The following is a 10386-nucleotide window of genomic DNA, read 5'->3' as shown; positions in this document are numbered from 1 at the left end:
TAAAATAGATCTTAATCTTATCTCTATAGCTAGTGCATAAAAGTAGGTAAAATCTCATCATATTTTAAGACCACTAACTCTATTTCCGTAGATCGACTCCCTTATACAGATACTGGGGCCTGGGCTAACACTACTACTACCGGGAAAAGGTGCAGAGTGCACACCAAGAGAGTCAAACCAAGAAAAGTATTTTTTTAAACGCCAAGCTTCTATTAAATTATGACGTATAAAATAACACTGGCACTGCGTGTGCTGTCCAAATCTTTGCAGACTTTTCTTGGTATAACTCTACTTCCGTTACGAATTAAAATAATTCAAGCTTTTAAAAAACGTACCTAATACAAAAGCTCATCCTTAATTTGCAAATTTTCGGAAAAAAAGTGCCGACGCTAATACATACATTACTGAACCTAAAATTTTATAAATGGAGAATGATTCCCTCGGCGATCCTGGAGGGTCAACAGACCCTCCAGTTCTGACCCCGCCGTCTCCCGCTGCGTTTGTAACTGTCAGGAATGATATCTGCCGCGATATTTCAGCCCGCAGATGTAGGCCGGATATTGACCTTAAGACCAGATCCCGCATCCCCATTAGCGAATATAAGTCTAAAACAGATGGCAAGATTGCTGGAAATAACAAGGAAGCGGGTATTGCCCTTAGCAACTCATTTTCTAGTTTACCACATACTGATACTGATTCTCAGGACTCTGAGTTGGCCCTCGGCCAAACACTGAAATGGCAAGACGCTACGTCTAGTAATATTTTGCCAGATAAATTCCCAAAGACAAAGTCTAATTCGTCGTATAGCCTCAAAATTAAAAATATGGCACAGGGACAGGAGGTAAGACTGCCGACTGATTCCCATGATGATTCCGAGTATTACAAAAGTGATGATGAAGAACATTTGATGGAGATGGAGATGAGCAGGCAAACTATTAAAAGACATAGAGAAAAGGAAAATGGGAGTGAAGATGGAGAGCCAGAGTGGAATACAGTGGAAAGGAAAAGAAAAAAGGAGAGAAACATCACAATGGCTCAAGATGACAGCGACAAAGCTAACCTTCAGGTGTATATCTCGAATAAAGAAAAACTACCCAAACAATTTGCCATGGCTCGTTTTTTAAAAGAAAATGACATTAAAGGTATTTGTGCAATAAAATATTTAAACCCTTATAAAATTCGGCTGGAGTTTATTGACAAGGAAAATATGGACCAAATATTTCAATGTGAAAACATTATTAAACAAGGTTGGGTTTTACACAGACCAATGGAGATTGGACTGAGCTATGGCATCATCAGAAACGTAGACCTTGATCTTTGCGAGGAAGATATACTAAAGTTAGTGTCTTGCACTGAGACAGTCATTTCAGTCAAAAGATTAAACCGTCGAGATAAAGGCGATGGCCATTGGTGCCCGAGTGAGGTGGCACGGCTATCCTTCAAGTGCTCGAAGCTGCCACCTTTCGTTTACGTAGATGACTTACGAATTAAAGTAGAGCCCTATGTTCACCCTGTGACCCAATGTTTCAAATGCTGGAAAATTGGTCATAGCGTTAGAAATTGTACATCAAAATTATTTATGTGCCCTAAATGCGGAGGCGATCATCCCAACTGCGTAACTGCAACTTTCGTGTGCGTCAACTGCCGTGGTAACCACATATCGATGGCGAAGATCTGCCCAGTATACCAGAAAGAGAGGAAGCTACGGGAGTTGATGTCCGAATTCAACTGTACATACAGAAAGGCATTGAGCCTTTACGCAGCCCCTATACCAAGACCACTGGAGGAAGAAAATCCGTACATGAATAGTCACTCATTCCCTCCAGTCAAGCATAGCCCTCCACCAGGCTCTGATAAATCGCCATGTATTTTATCGTACAGTAATGTTCTTTCAGAAGGAAGAGTCAATCCTATTCTGAATCATCAAGTTCAGGATCCAGTACCTGGTACTTCCAAGCCTGGATCGTCAGAACAAAAAATTAAAATTAAAACTAAAAACGAGAAAAGGAAGAAAACCGCTGTTGACCCTCCCAAGATAGAGTGGAATGCAGAAATTAACGCTCAAAGTGACAATGTCAATGGACCTCACGAGAACGAGAACGATCGGAAAACGACATTTAACGAGCTGTTAAGACGGGTAAAGGAGGTGATTTTCCTAAATAGTATAAGTATCCAAGATAAAATTCAAGGCGTTATTAAATTATGTGTGGAATGGCTGGTGATTCTGGCGGCAGGATTTTTTTCAGACTCAAGTATAGTTAAAGGTTTTTTACAGTTTGTTAATTATGGCTAGTTCTAGTAATTCCATTAGTTTAAATATTATCCAATGGAATGCCCAGAGTCTGTTAGGCAAGCTTAAATCGTTTCAAGAATTGTTAAGATTACAAAAAGTTCATATTGCTGTGGTAAGTGAAACATGGTTATCTAAAGATTATAGCGTTAGAATTCATGGTTATCAGGTTTACAGGAAGGATAGACATGATGGTTACGGGGGTGTAATGATTCTCGTACACAACTCGATTCAATGTCTAATTTCAAATGTTGTCATTGGTAATGCAGGTATCGAGTTCCTGAAGGTTAAGCTTTTAAAATGCCGAGTAATTGAAAACATTGTTGCAATTTATTGTCCTAGCAAAATAAATACAAGTCAAACGGATTGGGATGAAGTCTTTAGTCATTGTGAGCCGAAAACCTTAGTCCTTGGCGACTTTAACGGGCATCACTCTAGTTGGTCGTGTAAGACGGATCCAAGAGGTAATCAAATTTATAATTCTATTTTGGACAGTGACTTGTTAACACTTAACAGCGGAGAAACGACTTGGATGAGGTTATCCGACGGCGTGTTGCAAAAGTCCTCTCCCGATATTAGTTTGGCCAGCACAGATATAGCTCTAGACCTTAATTGGTCAATAGTTAATGAAACATTAGGTAGTGATCACTTTTTTGTTAAACTTTCAACTAAACAACAATGCAATTTCAGCATCCCTGTTAAGAAAAGAAATTTCAAAAAGGCTAATTGGCAAAAATATAAAGAAGGTTTACAAGAACACTTTAAAAATTTTACGATCTGTAGTGACCATCAAGAAAATTATAATCAATTTATTCATCTCATTAATCAAGTAGCAGATATACATATCCCATATCATACATTTAATAATAACGTAAAGTCAGCATTTAAGCCAAAACCCTATTGGAACCAAAAGCTATCGGAAGCTATAGCCAAACGCAGGCTGGCGTTAACCAGGTTTCGTAGGAATCCTACTCCAGGTAATCTAGATGTTTTACGAGACAAGACTTCTAAGGCCCATAATGATCTGTGTGAAGCTATTCGAAAGGGTTGGCAAGATCTATGCTCTTCAGTCGATGCAAGTACTACTTCGAGTGAGATGTGGAGGAAAATGGCCTGGATGAAGGGCTACAGAGCTCCTAGACAGTACATTGACCCAGTACTAGCTGAGGAACTACTATGTTCACTGTCTCCAGATTACGCCGTCCCATCTTCACCGTTGCTTTTGGATTATGAGTCTCCCATTGATATTGATATCTCTATGCAGGAGTTAAATAAGTGCATTAAACTCAAGGATACCTCCCCTGGGTGTGATGACATTTCATACTCTATGATTAGACATCTTCCAGAAAATGGCAAAAAGATATTGTTGTGTCTATATAATAACTTTTTCGTTAACGGATTTGTCCCTAATCAATGGAAAGATATTGGTATTATTCCTATTCCAAAACCGGGCAGAGATCCGAGCCAAATATCATCATTACGACCTATTTCATTAATGTCGTGTGTATGCAAAATCTTTCACGCAATTATCAACCATAGAATCGAGTGGCTTCTAGAGCGTAATAAGGAGTTCTCCGAAAATACTATGGGGTTTAGGAAATGTAAATCATGCTTAGATAATTTAAGTGTCCTAGTTACTAGGATTCAAATTGGCTTCGCAAAAGGATCATCAACTTTGGGTTGCTTTTTAGATATTGACAGTGCCTACAATAATATTGATAATACAGTGCTAATTTCTACTCTGGACTCACTAAAAGTAGGACGTAGAGTATGCAACTACCTTTGGAATTTTTTGAAGCATAGATACCTCAAAATACAATTAGATGATTTAGTTATAGAAAGATCGACAGGTCGCGGTTTAGCCCAAGGGGACCCGCTATCGCCATTACTATTTAACATAGCCACTATGAAGATCTGTAAAATCCTTGAGAAGGAGATATTCATTTCACAATATGCTGATGATTACGTTCTTTATTGCCATTGTAAAAACCCTGCTGAGGGAGAAGTTAGAATCCAGCAGGCTTTAGATAAGATACAGACTTTATTTTTAGACATAGGTCTAGAGATTTCTCAGAGTAAAAGTAAAGTTTGTTTGTTTAAAAGGGGGTTTAAAAAAGATAACATTTCTATTAATATTAACAACCAAGTACTAAAAGTTGTGGATACCGTTAAATACTTGGGCCTTTGGCTTGACCGAGGCTGGCGATGGGGGAAACACATAAATGAAATTAAAGTTAAAGTTATTAAATTTATAAATACATTTAAAGTGTTAGCGGGAGCGGGGATGGGGAGTGCACCAAGTTCATTTAAGGCGTCTGTACATAGCAATGATAAGAAGTAGGCTAGATTATGCAAGTTTTTTATATGGAAACAGCGCTGCAACTAATTTAGCTAGGTTAGACACACTACAAAACACTTGCTTACGAATAATAGGAGGGTTTATAAAAAGTACGCCTATCCATGTGATGGAATCAGAACTGAGTTTACCTCCGCTAGCAATTCGGAGACGGTATCTTGCAGGTAAAATGTTGTTAAAATCTAAATCTCTATGTACAAATTCCCTACCAGGACTTCTGACGGATTTGAAAAACTCTTTTGATTACCTTTACTGGCGTAACAAAACCAAACCGTTACTTGGACTTGTATTTAACGAGTTTAAGGACACCCCGGTATACTGTAGTAACCAGTTAGAAATGTTTTCACTCGATACCTGGGTTACTAATATAGATTTAAGTAACTGTCTAATATCAAATGTTGATAAAATCGATAAAGCTAAACGTAAGTACGACGGTTCTCAGTTACGAAGTATATGCAATTCAATGCTTACAGACACTTATCATGAGTATTATAAGATATTTACAGACGGATCTAAAACAGATATTGGTAGTGGAGCAGCGTTCTTAGATTGGCAAACCGGAGAAGTAATTAAACTACACATTAAGGACAATATTTCGATAATGGCTATTGAAATGATCGCAATTGCAGAGTCACTATCATATATTGACAGCATCAACAGTCATAATAAATTTGTAATTTTAACGGATTCAAAATGCACTCTTCAACATTTGAACCGCTGTACTTACGTCTTTAGGGGCATTCCAGTAGCTTACACAATAATTCGTCTAATACTTAAACTCTGCGCTGCCAAAAAGAAAGTTATTTTACAGTGGATTCCCTCCCACTGCGGTGTTGTGGGGAACGAGGTGGTGGATCGGTTGGCTAGGGAAGCAACCGAAATGGGTGACAATTGCCATAATGTTCCTTGGTTTTCTGATGTTCTGTTTAAGGTCAAAATATGTGCTTTGACATGTGGTCCGAATATTTTGACGAAAGATCTCGCACAAAGGGCATATGGTATAAAACGATCCAACCCACACTCCCTCGTGCTCCATGGTTCTCTTTCTGTAGGATGAACAGGCAGAATTTAATTGTTGCTCTTAGATTGCGATCTGGCCACATTCCTTTAAATAGCTATGCGTTTATGATGCGTAAAGTTGACTCGCCCAAATGTAATTTATGCGGAGTAGTTGAAGACGTGTTTCATGTTACAATGGAATGTCGCCGAGGTGCTGCGCAGCGTCGACTGCTTAATGTCAGGTGCTATGACCTCGGCAGGGTCAATAGTATCCTGGCTTGTCCAGCCTCAGAAGAGGCTGGGCTTCTTTATAATATGGTCAAAGACATCATTCAACTTAGAAATAGTGAAAGTTAGTCTGTTGTAGTTTTTTTAGAGAGCCACTATGAGGGTGGCATTTGTTTAAAACTTAAAACCAACTTAAAACCCTCTATAAATAAATAAAGATTAAAAAAAAAAAATACATACAAATGTCAGTCATTCGAAGAAGTGCGAGGGGCGAGGGGTGGGTCGCGCGCACCCGAGCTGCATCGCCATCGCCATTGTTAGTAGCTCGGTACTACTTACAGGGCTAGTGTGTCTTATTCTTATCTTGTCACATTATTTTTTGCAGTTGTGTAAAGGTCTGTGACAAGCCTACTGTGTTCTTGTGCGATGCGGTGTCGGCATTTACGCAAATAAAACATCAAAGGCTACTTTTTACACTGTGTAAATGATTGTTGTTTAAATGAAAGTACCTATACCATAACTGTTTTGTCAGGTTTTAATTATACGATTACTAGATAATTACATACTACGATTAGTAAATTTACATAAGTAAAAAACCGGACAAGTGCGAGTCGGACTCGCCCACCGAGGGTTCCGTACTTTTTAGTATTTGTTGTTATAGCGGCAAAAGAAATACCTACATACTCTAGCTATCACGGTTAATGAGATACAGCCTGGTGACAGACAGACAGACAGACGGATAGAGAAGTCTTAGTAATAGGTTCCCGTTTTTACCCTTGCGGTACGGAACCCTAAAAAGGGAAATATCAACACGTTGCGAAAAAAATTAATTAGTGCCAGTAAGAGTAGCACAAAATTGGTTCAAGCGTTTTCAGTCCGGGAATGTTGGTGTCAAAGATGAAGATCGGATCGGATCGTTCTGGCCGCCCTGCCGGGCTAGCACATGATTGGCGCGAGAGTATCTCGCCGCGACATAGACTACCCGTCCCCCTTTAATTCATACAGTTAGTAAAGGACGGGTAGTCTATGTCGCGGCGAGATACTGTCGCGTCAATCATGTGCTCGGCCTACTGTTACCGACAAAGTCGATGCGATTTTTGAAATAAGTAGTGGAGCAAAATCTACATTATTAGTAGTTACAACATCTGAAGAGCTAATAAGTGTTGAACACAAAACAGTTTTGATCCCCTTGAAAAAGTCTGGGTAAGTAAGTATTATACAATGAAAAGGTGCCTCATGAAGCTCACTGATAGAAATCTAAAGCCCGTTCCAGACTACGCAACGCGAAGCCCCGAACGCGAGTGTGGAGTCGATTTAGCTGATTAGCGAACTAGACTCCACACTCGCGTTCGCGGCTTCGCGCCGCGATTCGCGCACGAGTGTGGAGGGCCCTTAATTAATGAATAGAATAGAATAGAATATTTATTTGCTTGAATACGTAACAATCAGATCTTATAAAATAGTTGGACACAGTATTCAGTCGACACAACATCAACATGCAAAATATTTACATAATGGTACAATAAGGTACATTTGCTAATTACTAACATGCAATCATTAAAACACTATCATAATAAAACAATGTCAATGAAATTAAATTGAAAAAAAAATGAGAGAATTATGGTACATTAGTCAAAAGTAAAATAAAATAAAATAAAATAAATTACATATGTCACATAAAAAACTGTCATTTTAAATATTATGGTAGAAGAGCCGGCAGTAAAGTTTCGAACCAACGTGATACCGCGATGAGATGCACAATGGTTTCCCATAAAAGTGATGCTAAGTCCGAATTTGATAGTCTGCCACGGCGGAACTAGCCGAAAGTACAAAAAAGGTAGCCACTTCCGGTGCGAAAAAGGGGGGGTCATTTAACCCATCTGATACCGCAATAATAGTTATGGCATCAGTTAGAAATTTACTGGTAGATACAGAAAAGCGAAATCTGCCAGTATGATTCCTGCCGGAAGTGCTTGGCATACGCTCTCAAAGGTGACCATCGGGACCCCTAAATTAACCCATCTGATACCAGCATGAAACCAATTCCAGTCGGTAGATATGAACCTTCTCTTCAGGAATATATAAGTCTGCCAGGGCGTTTTCTGCCGAAACACCTTGACATACGAGATTTTGTGGCGCAACATCCGTGGTACCCGTATTTTGGAATTGTACATATTACGGACATTTCAAATACTGCAGGCTTATTAATTTATTACTCTATGCTTATATTTGTATCTCCTCGGATTTCACGGGCCTATAAATCCCGGTCTTTTGATAGGCTTGCGTGGGGATATAGATCCAACACGTAGAGGCCCCTTGGAGAGCTTTAATGTCATGTAGAAAGCCTGCTGGAACCCGTTCACAGGTGCAACAATAGACACCCATGAACCGGTCGCAGCAGGCATTGGGACTATTGTAGAAAAAGTGAACAGTATACCGGTCTATGGATTGAAGTTTGGGTGGACAATGAGATTGGGCTATTGAAAAGAAGTCCGGACACCTGCCATAACAATGCTAACACACGTTATCGAGGCAGGTGGTGACTTGCCGCTTACTAGATGGGCCCCTGAAACTGCCGTCGTGAAGACGACCAGGAGCAACACCGGTGTGAGCGGCTCAGGGGTGTCGAGAGGTGTGCGCCGCTTTCTACCCAGTGACTGGTTTTAACAGCCACTGTGCCAACTCGCGTCTTATGCATCTTTCACTTCCACCCCTGGAGCATATAGCTCTTACGACTCCCCTCAGGACGGCCAATGAAGGCAAGCCAGAGCTGAGAGTCATGCGGGTCATATTTGTATATTATTACGTTATTAATAACATATATTTATAATAAATTAAGTTAAAACAAATTAAATAATGTGATTGATATGATTGATAGTCATTGAATTAGCTATATGAATCGTTTGTCTTTGTCTGTCATTTTGACTTATGTATTTGTAAGAAAAGGATAAAACATAATTTAACTAATTCAGGCTCGTAAAGTTTTACGAATAAGGGGGTATTAGTATTCATAGCTAAATCAGGCTTGTAATGCGACATAAAATGATTTTTGGTGGTTTCTTTTACGCTTGAGGCGTTTTTTCACTTATTTGGTGTATCTAATCACTATCTTATGTAGGGGAGAGAGGGGCAAGACGAGTAAGACGGGGTAGCGGCTTTATATGGCGACACGACTGACCAACCATCAGAATCCCGTTAGTGCATGACGATGCGTCGCCATCATGGCAATCAGTTCGCACAGTGACCGGCTAGACAAATGGTGTCGTTAATTATTTATTTGCAAAAAAACTGTTTTTGCCATATTCCTTGTCATTTCTAGGGTTTCCCACCCAAAGGGTAAAATCGGGACCCTATAACTAAGACTCCGCTGTCTGTCTATCTGTCTGTCTGTCCGTCTGTCACCAGCCTGTATCTCATCAACCGAGATAGCTAGACAGATGAAATTTTCACAGATGATGTATTTCTGTTGCCGCTATAACAACAAATTATAACTAATTGTTTATAACACCTGTATTCATTACCTGTAATGCACAATTGATGAATAAATGATTATAAATGATTCTAAAAACATAATAAAATAAATATTTAAGTTGGGGTTCTCATACAACAAACATGACTTTTTTGGCCGCTTTTTGCGTAATGGTATTATGGTACGGAACCTTACCTGCGCGAGTCCGACTCGCACTTGGCCGGTTTTTGTGTTTTATTTGGTTTGCGTTTGTTTCCTTATTATCACCAGCACATATATACTGTTAATTTATTCCTATGGCCCAGCAATCACGCCAACAGCTAAGGACTTGTTTGGTTTCAAGTACGGTTTTTTTTTCACAAAAAACTTTCGAATTTCTTTAGGCACATGGGGCAAGATTGGGTACATCTTGACGGCCGTAGTTTTAAAGTGATAAACTGATGAAGAATTGCGGATTTGAATTTATTTATTCTTCTCTTGTAGAACGGTGAAAAAATATAAAAGAAAGTCAAATAGAGGAGAGTGGTTAGAGGCCAAGAAAAAAGCGGTGGATGCTGTTATAAAGGGAAGATGGGGTACATGTTAGCTGTAAACACATTTTCTGTCCCTCAGACGACTTAAGAAATAAAAGTAAAACAGTTCGTGAGAAGTTATCAGACGATGGACCCAATAGCCAAAAATTGAAGTTTTGTTTAGGCCCTAAATATAATATTTCTATGAATCATTCTTATCTTGTCCCGTAGGGGTTCCCGATCTTACCATACCTGGGGGACAAGATGGAGAGAAGGAACGCTTGGCCATTTTAATTTATTTTTAATTTAATTATCTAACTAGAGAGTTCCTAGTAAGTGTTGATTATGAAAGATAAAAAGAAAAATAACAAAAACTTAAAAAGAATAGCATTTTCAGTTTTATTGGACTTGAAACATTAAGTATCCCGTCATGCCCACCTCTCCCCTACATTTCTTGACGTTGACGCAAAAATGACGTAGTTTAACATTCAGGGTGTTGTTTTATAACACTACAAATTGAGATAACTAATCT

The sequence above is a fragment of the Cydia strobilella genome, chromosome 1 (assembly GCF_947568885.1).
Source record: "Cydia strobilella chromosome 1, ilCydStro3.1, whole genome shotgun sequence".
NCBI classification, from domain to species: domain Eukaryota; kingdom Metazoa; phylum Arthropoda; class Insecta; order Lepidoptera; family Tortricidae; genus Cydia; species Cydia strobilella.
Note: the sequence above shows the minus strand (reverse complement) of the source record.